At 33.4% G+C, this 12056-nt stretch overlaps 1 pseudogene; it reads left to right on the top strand.

The window, feature by feature from the left end:
- The first annotated feature begins 2277 nt into the window (after nucleotides 1–2277).
- On the top strand, nucleotides 2278–2597 carry LOC129508651 (10 kDa heat shock protein, mitochondrial-like; annotated as a pseudogene).
- Nucleotides 2598–12056: the final 9459 nt, after the last annotated feature.

Raw genomic sequence — 12056 nt, 5'->3', positions numbered from 1 at the left:
AGAGGGTATGTTTGTTACAACTGATGAATCTACACTAACATATCATAATCACTTAAAGGCTATAATTTTCATTATTGTTCACTCTTGGTGTTGTGCATTTTATGGGTTTGAACAGATGAATAATCACATGTATCCATAATCATGGTATCATGAAGAGCATTTTCACTGCCCTAAACACCTCTTGCATTTTGCCTGTTTTTCTCTCCTACACTTCAACACCTAGCAACCACTGAGCTATTTATTATCTCCATAGTTTTGCCTATTCTGAAATCTATTTTTTAAGATATATTTATTTATTTTAGAGAAAGAGTAGAGGGAGAGGGGTAGAAGGAAAAAGAATATCAAGCAGACTCTCCGCTGAGTGCAGAGCCCAATACAAGGCTCAATCTCACCACACTGAGATCATGACCTGAGCCGAAGTCAAGAGCTGGATGCTCAACTGACTGAGTCACCCAGGTACCCCTGACTTTTTGGTAATCTTATATAGTTGGAATCATATAGTATGTAGTATTTTTGGATTGGCTCCTATTACTTAGTAATAAGGCATTTAAGGTCCCCCCATATATTTTCATGGCTCAATATCTCATTTCTTTATAGCACTAAATAATATTATCTTGTCTGAATGTTCTACTGTTTATTTATCCATTCATATACTAAATAATTAACTTCAAAAAGGGGGAAATACTGGGTTGGCTCTGTCAGTTAAGCCTTCCACTCTGGATCTTGGCTCAGGTTATGATCTCATGGTTGTGAGATGGAGCTCTGTGTCCGACTCCTTGATGGGTGTGGAGCCTGCTTAAGATTCTTTCTCTCCCTCTCGTGCCCCTCGCCACCTCAAAAAAATAAATAAATAAAAAGAATGATCACGTTTTTTTTCATGTTTGACAATTATGAATAAAGCTGCTATGAACATTGTGTGCAGGATTTTGTGTGGACACAAGTTTTCAGCTTCTTTAGGTAAATACCAAAGAGTGCATTTGCTGAATCATATGGTAAGAATATGTGTAGTTCTCCAAGAAACTACAAAATTGCTTTCCAAAGTAGCTTTCTTATTTTGCATTTTCACCAAAAGTGAATGAGAGTTCTTGGTGCTCCATATCCTTCCCAGGATTTCCTGTTGTCAATGATCTAGAATTTGGCCATTTTAGTATGTGTATAGTGGTATTTCATTGTTTTAATGTGCATTTTCCTGATGACATTGTGTTTGAAGCTTCTTATACATATCATATCTTCTTTGGAGAGGTATCTGTTAAGGTCTTTGACCCATTTCTCATAGGATTGTTTATTTTCTTATTGCTTAAAGAGTTATTTGTATATTTTGCATAACACTCCTTTGCTTTCACAGAGTAGAGGGTTTTCTTTGTTTTTTTTTTTTTTTCACTTTAATGAAGTCCAACTTAATACTTTCTTTCATGGATTATCTATTGTATTGCCAATACCACACTATCTTGATTGCTATAGCTTTATAGTAAGCCTTGCAGTTTAAAAAATGTCAGTTATCCAATTTTGTTATTTTTCTTCAATATTGTGTTGACCATTCTGCATTTTTTTGCTTTTCTGTATAAATTTTAGAATCAGCTTGTCAATATCCACTGAAAAACCTTTGGGATCTTATTTCATGTTGAATTGAATTTATCAATCAAGTTAGAAAGAACTGACATCTTGACAATGCTGAGTCGTTCTGTCCATGAACGTATATTATCTCTTCAGTTATTTAATTATTCTTTGACTTTATTCATCAGAGGTCCAGATCAACATAACTCAGTTAAGATGATCTACTTAAGAAGTATTACTCCATTTACTAAATTATTACTATTTTTCTTAAGATTATCATATATGCTCAAAGAATTGAAATTTAAGAGTAAAAGTCATGAAAGTCCCTATGATGTGTTAGGCAATTCTGGTCTTAGTTTTCTAGATAGGATATTATCAGTCCTTTTTGGACGTATCTAGGACATTCTGACCCCAAATATATTTTATAATACTTAATAATATGTGAAGTTATACCTTAGTATATTCCATGTAATTATGCAATGCCTGCAGTTCTCAGAAGGACGTTGATATTGTAAACATCGTGAACAGAACAATGGAACACTGAAGCAAATGTTTTTTTTTGAAATTTTATTTATTTTTTATTTGAAAACTAAAACTTAGAGAAGCTGCCTGTATGCTGGGAAGCTTTTTCCCACCTTCACATGTCCCAAGGATCAGATTGAGGGTTTCTCCTTGCTCAGGCAGTGGCTGGAGAACAGAGTGCAAACTGCAGAGAACTAAATCATGACAAGACTGGCATTTAGGAAAATTCTTCCTCTCTTTGACCAAGGTGAAGTTGAAAGAAGGACAGGCAAAACTGTAAACAGAGGAAGCATTGTGCTTCTAGAAAAATCTCAAGGAAAAGTATTGCAAGCAACAGTAGTAGCTATTGGATCAGGCTCTAAAGGAAAAGATGGAGAGATTCAACCAGTTATCATGAAAGTTGGAGTTTAAGTTTTTCTAGGATATGGAGGCACCACAAAAGTTCTAGACACAAAAATTATTTCTTATTTAGAGACGGTGACAATCTTGTAGAATATATGATTGAAATAAGTCACTATTGAAATAGCATGATGTGAAGCTGCTCATTCCACTGCAGTTTCAAAATCTTTTCCCATAAAAATAATTTCCAAATCTCCTTCTTATACTTAACGATATCCAAACTAATGTTACCCAATGTCTGTAAAATTTAGTTTCAGTGCAGTGATATACTTTACCAAAATAAAAATATTGCCAAATAAAGACTACCAGATAAAAAAACATAATTGAGAAGAAAAATAAAAATGTAGAGGAAAAGTGGTAAGTACAAGTGTGGCAACAAAAACCACTTGGACAACATTTGTTCTAGGTTCACTTTATCAACATTTTAACAGCCATGCTTTATCATTGCTCTATTTACCTATTTCTCTCTAGCCCTTTCTTTCTCTTTTATCTCTCATCTAATTATCTCTAATTTGCATGTATCATTGCCCTATCTCTAAAGACTTTAATGTATATTTCATGAGAATAAGGATATAATCATATATAACCAAAGTATAATTAATTTTAGACTTCAGTAAATTTATTATTTGGGTAAAATACTTATCTAATCTACTGTTCTTATTTCTTATTTCAGTTGAACCAGTGTGTTTTATTATATTATTTTCCCCTCCAGTGCAGGATTTAAGCTAGAATCGAGTCTTATATTTAGTTGTCATATTTCTTTAATTTCCTTTAATCTAGATCATCTCCACATTCTTTGTCTTATATGTCATTGACATTTACATTTTTAAAGAATACTGTTTTTTAAAAATTTTGATAAAATAATTATTTCAGGTCAGGTAACATTTTTTTTCATAAGTAGATTCAATTTACACATTTCTAGTGAGAATTATATAGTTGCTATTATGCTTTCCTCAGGTATCACATCTGGAAGTACACAATTTCCATTTAGCCCTAATTGGTTATCCTAATTCTGATCACTTTGTCAAAATTGTCTGATTTCTCCACTGTACACTACTATTTCTGAAGTTGCAAATAAGAAACAATCTGTGAGGATAGGCATGCCTCAGAGATACTGCGTGTGATTCAGTTCCAGACAACCACAATAAAGTGAATATTGAGATAAACCACATCAAATGAATTTTTTGGCTTCCCAGTGCATTAAAAAAAAAATGTGTTTGTATTGTACTGTCTACTGAGGGTGCCACAGCACTATTTCTAAAAAATGTACATATCTTAACTAAACATACTTTATTGATTTAAAAAAATGTTGACTATCACCTAAATTTCAGCAAGTTATAATCTTTCTGCTGATGGAGAGTTTTGCCTCTGTGTTGGTGGCCATTGACTAGTCAAGATGGTCGTTGGTGAAGGTTGAGATGCTAATGGCAGTTGCTTAAATTAAGACAACAATGAAGTTTCCCACATCAGTTGATTCTTCCTTTCACGAATGATTTCTCTGTAGCATGTGATGCTGTTTGACAGCATTTTAGCCACAATAGAAGTTCTTTCAAAATTGGTGTCAGTTCTCTCACACTCAGTCATGTCCTTGTCAAACAAGTTTACTTACTATTCTAAATCTTACTTTGCTATGATTTCAGCAATCTCTATGGTGTCCTCACCAGGAGTAGCTTTCAACTGAAGAAACCATTTTCTTTGCTCATCCATAAAAAGCCACTCTTCATCCATTCTACTGTTATCATGAGATTACATAATTCTATTTCTCTTGTTATTTTCACCACATCTACAGTTACTTTTCTCCACTGAAGTCTTGAAACTTCAATTTGTAAAAACAAACAAACAAACACAAAATCCATGAATGGTAATAAAGTGAGGCATGATAAAATGAGGTATCTCTGTATATATGTTAAAAACATGCCAGTACGCCTGCCTTTGGCCCAGGGCATGATCCTGGAGTCCTGGGATCAACTCCCGCATCGGGCTCCCGGCATGGAGCCTGCTTCTCCCTCTGCCTGTATCTCTGCCTCTCTCTCTCTATGTCTATCATGAATGAATAAATAAATCTTTAAAAAAAATGCCAGTATTTCACTCCTCATCAAAGTTTCCCATGAGATTTAGTTAGCATCTATTCAAGATTACCAGGACCAATTTTTAACTGGTGACAATCTTTAAGATGCTGGCAAAATGTTGATTTTACAATTCTAGCACTCCCTCTACATTTCCCAGTTACCACCGACTATCAATATCCTATAAACAAGAAGCTTCCTTTGGCCTATTAATTTTACTCATTTATATATTTGTGTATGCATGTGTGTATGTATATATGTGTGTGTGTGTGTGTATGTGTGCATGTATGTGTGAATGTATTGTTAGACTGTGGGACCCTTTTCCACCTTTACTGTCCTTATGACACAAACCTATCAGTTTTTAACCCTTCATTAAATTCTGGCAAAACAAGATATTTGAGATCATACATACCTTTTCCAGCCCTGAAATTAGCAAAAATATCCAAGAAACTCTGGTTCTTTTTAGTGGAGAATGGCATCAGAGACCAACATCTGTGCAGTAGCTATGTTCATTGCTATTGAGGTTTCTTTGCTTCTGATCTTTTCAACAAATAGAAGTATAGAATGATTGCTTGTATATTACACATATACAGACACAAACATAGATAAATTCATACACATATAACACGTATGCATACAAATGTAACAAGAAGGATGTGTGTATATATGTACTTTTTTCATTTTATAATGAAAATAAATCGGTGTATTTTATTTAGCATTCATTTGTAAGTTCCAATTATGCCAAAACAATCTGCTTCAATGAAAGAAACCTTAGTATAATCCTAAGAACATGCATATATATTTAATAGGATCTTCTTCATTTCTAAATAAATTATATATCTGATATACATTAACCAATAAAGAATACCAATATTAGAATTCAGGACAATTATTTTTTTTCATGGAGAATTAATTACAATACAATACATGCACACAAAACAAACCCACAAAGCCATGATGTAGGTAGTGAGAGGCACTTAAGCATATTTAAATGCTTACAAACAGGATTTCTTTTTTCTTTTTTTTTCTTTTTTTTTTTTAGGCAACAAATTATTTTCAGTCCTTGTCACCTTCTCACATTCACCTAGCACCATAGATGCAAGGATGTACAGCAGTCTCATTCTTAAAATTGTGAAGCATGTCTTGAATAGCAATATTGAGTATATGGTATATAATATATATGTATAATAATATACAATTAGTTTACAAAGACAACACTAGTCGCAACTGCAACTGAAGATTCAGTGATCTTTTCTGCTTTTCTCCAATCCACATTGATATTTTCCTTCTTCTATACAGCAAATCCTGGTTCTTAATAACAAAAATGTGTTTATTCATTTTCTTAGTTCCTTAATATATCTACAGTAGTGTAAGAATTGCTTTTAACATACCACTGCAAATAAATAAGCATACTAAAAAGAGAGTTCAGGGTTCTTTGTGGTTCTCTCTTATCCCATCCTTCATAAAAGTTTGGGTATAGTAAAAAATATATATTTAACAAAGCATAGTTAAATACTATGTCCTGTTTTCCTTTGTGCTTTTCACAATGGGAGAGAAAATAGACTTCTTTTTATTTCATAATATGATAAAAAGAATCTGCTCTGTAGTTTCTCTATCATTTTATTCACCAAAAATCTTCTTGCACTTTTTAAAATTCATTTAAAGTTTCAAATCTTCATTTTGTTAGTTTTGTTTGAATTATATCTTTTTTCATGTGCTAGTGTACCAGTGTTCTCTTAGAGCAAAAATAAAAGCATAGCATTTACTCTTTCATTTAGCATAATTTAACACAACCACTTGTATTCATGGGGAATGTTGGATAGTTTATTTAAAGCTTCTGTTCATAAATTTAGGTTCTAGCTTAAAGGACTGTTGACTCAAATTACCATGGCAATCCTCTAATCTTTAACCATGCTGTCCTTCCTTCTTCTGTCCTTTCCTGTCATTAAAATTGAGTTGTGATTTCATGTTCAACTTGAGCATTGTTTTTATTTTTTGTTCGGTTATAATGTGGTTAGAATAGAAAAATGAAAGCTCTTCAGATGGATGCAATCACAAAAATCTAGAAAAGTGCACTTAGGGGAACTGTGAAGAATATTGAAGAAAAATGTAGAGAAAAGGACCATCGACTTTACTATGGAAGGTACCATAAGCCTGATTGTCACATGCTCCCTCCATCTCTTCTTCAGTCTTGCCACTACAGCTTGATTACTGAAATAAAAATTGTGGGTGAGAAGCAACTTAATGTTGAGCTGAGTCCATGCAACATACACAAGAGGAGCTTTGTAAGCATGCGGAGTTAAAAGCACGAGATGTGATAAACTTTCATTCAGGATCTGCTTCTCGGGTTTTTGATCAACCCAAGCAATGTCACAGGGCTTTGTGTTCAGAAGGGCCCTGCACTTGATTTAATAATATCCTATCGGAGGATATTATTAAACTACATAATAAGCCCCTTTAATATAACAAATGTGCTACCATGTACTTTTCCACTCACATTTTATTCTTTTTCTTCTTTATTGTTTTTATAATTGTATATTTTAAAATAAGAAGGGCATCAAGATATAAAGCAAACATCAAAATCACCAGAATATATTGCCAGACTTAGCAAATATTAGCATTTGCCATATTTCAGACTTTCTTAGGGAATTAAATGTAAGAGTTGTATATAAAGCCATATCTTTTAATTCCCCAAAAATCCTCCACCCCATTCCTTTTAAGTATCCACTATGATATAATTGTTTTGTATCTTTATTTTCCATTTTGTATAATTCATTTAAATTTATTTATATATTTAAAACAAGTAATTTTGGTCTCGTTACTGTTTTGTGTGCTCACCTCTCACTGTATGGCTTTCTCAGTGGCAGTCATCTTATTCTCCTAGATGTCAGTTAGGTAAAGTCTGAAGGTGTTCAGGTGTCCCACTGCTTGGTGGCTGTCCTAGCCACTGAGGTTATCATAGTGAGAATGAAGCACTAAAAGGGCATATTGACCAGAATGTCTTCCTTTTTTTTGTTTGTTTGTTTAAGATTTTATTTATTCCTGAGAGACAGAGAGAGAAAGAGAGAGAGAAAGGAAGAGAGAGGTAGAGACACAGGCAGAGGGAGAAGCAGGCTCCATGCAGGGAGCCCGACGTGGGACTTGCTTCCATGTCTTAAGGATCAGGCCCTGGACTGAAGGCGGCACTAAACCGCTGAGCCACCCGGGCTGCCCAAGAATGTCTTACATCACTCCATCTCCCTTAAAGCACACTTTTGCTGATAGCTGGCCTAAACACAACTTTTATTAAATATTGTCTTAATACTTTTCTCATTAATTTTACCAATATCTTTCCCTATATGTATATTCATCATTTATTGAGTTATTGATTCACACTTCTGAAAACTCTTTATGTTTTTGTTCAATTATTTCCTTAAAAAGTGTTCACTAAGAAGTCTCTGGATGAAAAATGTTTTGTGTTTTCATGTCTTTAGATATTTTATTTATTTCTCCTGAATAATACTTTATTTCAACATATAATTTCATATTTTATGGATAATTTTTCTCAATTATTATCCCGCATTGAGTGGAATATATTTAATCCTTGATACTCTGCAAGCATCACACTTCTAGACCTCTGCTTCCTTTTAATTTTAAACCAAGTACTTTTATTAAATTCAATTTCTACTCCTATAGTGATAATTATTTTGTTTTAAATTCAAGTTTTAGGTTTAGGGAATTTTGCTGTTGTTTTTGTTTTTAATATTTCTCTTCTAACTCTAAGAGCATATGTAATTATATATGGCCAAATTAGGTGATCAAGGACAACAGCTTCATTTTAAATGCTGCTGATTAGCAACCTTAATTCAATTTTCAACTCTAACTTCCACTCTTTATGTAGGGCAAAATTCACAAATTCCAGGATAAGGAGGAGAACATTTTTGGGGATCATCATCCTGCCTACCACACCACCCTAAAGGAGTAAGATGAACAGTGTCCTGAGCTCTCACAGTCTCACAGGGATTATGTTCACAGAAAATAGGTCATATATCCATTAACTGTTAATTCACAAGGAATGTTGTGTGTATTCATAAGATGGTTGCCACAGTGGTGGGCAAAATTTGCCCTAGCTTAACGGCTGCTCTGGTCTCATTAATTAAGATTATAAGTCTTTTAAAATCTGCCTGATTTGATGCATTTGTTTTGCTATAGTTTTGATTTTCTATTTTCTCATTTTTTTATATTTATCTAGATTATGATTTTTGCTGTTTTTTATTCTTTCCTAAAGAACCAGATTTTCATCTAGCCTCATTTTCTTTTAACTTGAAGAACTTCCTCAAGCTTTTCTTTTAGTTAAGGTTTGTTATCAACAACTAATCTTTGTTTCTTTTTTTTTTTAATCTTTGTTTCTTTGAATGTAAAAATGTTTTTATGTAATCTTCACTCTTGAAGGCTTGTTTTATTAGATATAGAATTCTGAGTTCACAGATTTTAGTTCTTTTTTTTTTATTTTAAATATGCCAGTCCACTGTCTTCTGGCCTCTGTTATTCTTGTTGAGAATTCAGAGAGTATTTTTAATAATCTACACCTATATGTAATAAGCCATTTCTTCCTGTTGCTTTAGATATATCTTGGGGTACTTGGGTAGCTCAGTTGTTTGAGCTTTTGACTCTTAATCTCAGCTCAGGTCTTGATCTCAGGGTCATGAGTTCAAGCCTGCGTTGGGTGCCATGCTGGAAATGGAGTCTACTTACTCTTATGTTAGACCATTTGATACTTTATCACATGGCCTGAGGCTCTGTACATGTTTTCAATCTTTTTTTCCCTTTCTAGATTTTTTCTAAGTGAATAAATACTTTGTCTTCAAGTTCATTTACTGTTTCCTGTCATCTCCTTTTGCTGTTAATTAAGTCTTAGGGGCTAAAATCAAGATATTAACAGGGCTGTGTTTTTTGTTTTTTTTTTTAATTTTTTTTATTTATTTATGATAGGCACACAGTGAGAGAGAGAGAGAGGCAGAGACACAGGCAGAGGGAGAAGCAGGCTCCATGTACGGGAGCCCGACGCGGGATTTGATCCCGGGTCTCTAGGATCGCGCCCTGGGCCAAAGGCAGGTGCCAAACCGCTGTGCCACCCAGGGATCCCCAGGGCTGTGTTTTTAAGGAGGGCCTCAAGGATAACATCTTCCTATGCCTTTTCCATTTTCTATAGACTACCCACATTTCTTGGCTTTGGTTTTCTTCATCTTCAAACCACCACCCCCCCAAAAAAAATCACATTTCTCTAATTCTTCTTCTATTATCTAATTCTTCTTCTATTATCAAATTTCTCTTTGAGGCTTGAAAAGATTATGGATTTTAAGGATTCATGTAGTTAGATTGAGGTCACTCAAATAATCCCATATAATTTCCCCAGTTCAAGGTCCTTAACTTCAATCATGTTTTCAAAACTTCTCTTGCCATGTAAGTTAACATATTTACCAGTTCTGGGTATTAGGACTCAGACTCCTTTCAAGGAGAGAAAGTGGCATTATTCTGCCTACCACAGCTGGTCCAGTTATTTTGTTTTGTTTTGTTTTGTTTTGTTTTGGGTTTGGGTTTTGTTTGTTTTATAATTCCAGGGTTTTTTTTTGTTGTTGTTGTTGTTGTTTTAGTATTAAGATTTTCAGTTAGTTTATAGTTTCTATTTCTCTATAGAAATTTCCTATCCTGGGGCACCTGCCTTTGGCTCAGGTCGTGATCCTGGGGTCCTGGGATCAAGCCCCGCTTCGGACTCCCTGCAAGGAGTCTGCTTCTCCCTCTGTCTATGTCTCTGCCTCTCTCTGTGTCTCTCATGAATAAATAAAATATATGTTTAACAACAACAAAAAAAGACATTTCTTATTTTGTATTCATCATGATCATGCTTTACTCTATTGGCCATAGTGAGATAGCTGCTTTGAAATTGTTTTCTGCTAAGAATTCCTGTTATAGGTCTCCATTATTTGATTTATCATTTGGGCAGATTACTTCATATGACTATAATTTGGATTGCATCCTCAATATTGGAATGATATATTGTGGAAATATTGGGTTCTGTTTTACTTTTCCAAAGCATGTAGGTTTTTTTTTTTGTTTAGCAAGACTCAAGTTGCATTGGGCTATAGCTGATATTTTGGTTCCATGTTTTTAGTTTTGATTCACTTGCTTGCTATTTGCTTAGCAAATACATGTTTCAGGATTTAGTCTGATACTCAAATATCTATGCAGAGTTTACATATTTTGGTGTCCTCTTTGTCCCTCTGTTATTAAATAAATAATAGTATCTTATAAATAATATAATTCTATAAATTAAAATGCTATTTAGATAATATATATTATTATTTTTCCCATTGATCGTGACTGCAATAGTCATAGATTCCCTACCAGGGTTCTTAGGACCAGCAAGATTGCACATTTTCTACCAAAGTTTTGGCCATAGCAAACAGCAATGATTGTGACGTAATCTCTGGTTAGAAGACAGATAAGACAGGAATCTCAGTTAATGCAAAATCTGCCTGCTTTATTTCACTCTCCAGCACCTTCAGGTAGGACTTTTTTATTTTCATTTTATTTAAATATTATAGTTCTTACCTGTTTGAGTGTCATCTTTCCTGTAAAAGCATATTCTGGCAGACCAGAAATATAACTCCATATATTTTGTATCTTTGATAAACTTTACGAATGTATAATTTAAATATAATAAGCTGTAGTTTGAAGTATCAGTTTCAACACTGTTTGACAGATCTGTACCCATATGCCACTGCTGCATTCAAATGCAAAACATCTCCATCAACCCCACAAGATTTCCCATACTTCATTGGATTGCATCCTTATCTTTATACCCAGCTTAAAGAACACACTGATCTTCCTGCTATCACTAGAGTTTAGTTTGCATCTACTGGAATTTTTTATTTCTAGTATTTAGTTATTTGTTTATTCTTTTGCATTTTCTTGCATTTAGTAAAGTGATTTTTACTCATTGTTTCTGGTATTAGAATTCATTTCTAATGCTGAGTAGTATTCCATTGCAAACTATACCTCTTTTGTTTCCCATACATCCATGAATGTTTATTTGAGTATTTTTGGTTTTGGAAACTATGAATAAATTTATTATTAACATGAACATACAGTTATTTATTGGACATGTTTTATTTCTCCTAAAATGTCTAAATGGAAGGGATAGATTCTAACATAGTTGTATACTTTTTAATATTAGTTATTCTAATGGTTGTGTAGTGCTCTTATTGAGATTTTTAATTTGCAATTCAATAACGATTAATAATACTGAGCATTTTTTATATGCTTGGTGTTTATACATCTATTCAAATATTTTGGTTATGTAGGCTATCTCACTATAGATTATAAAGTTTCTTTTGTTGTTTAATATTACATATTTTGTGAAAATGATACAAATATTATTTTTCCCCTTCTGTAGCTTGTACTTAATTTTCTTAATGATGTGTTTTAGGAACCAATATATATTTTTTAAGATTGTATTTATTTATTCAGAAGAGA

The sequence above is a fragment of the Nyctereutes procyonoides genome, unplaced genomic scaffold (genome assembly GCF_905146905.1).
Source record: "Nyctereutes procyonoides isolate TBG_1078 unplaced genomic scaffold, NYPRO_anot_genome, whole genome shotgun sequence".
In the NCBI taxonomy this organism is placed as follows: Eukaryota; Metazoa; Chordata; class Mammalia; order Carnivora; family Canidae; genus Nyctereutes; species Nyctereutes procyonoides.
The sequence above is the reverse complement of the archived record's forward strand: the minus strand, read 5'-3'. Positions and strand labels throughout refer to the sequence as shown.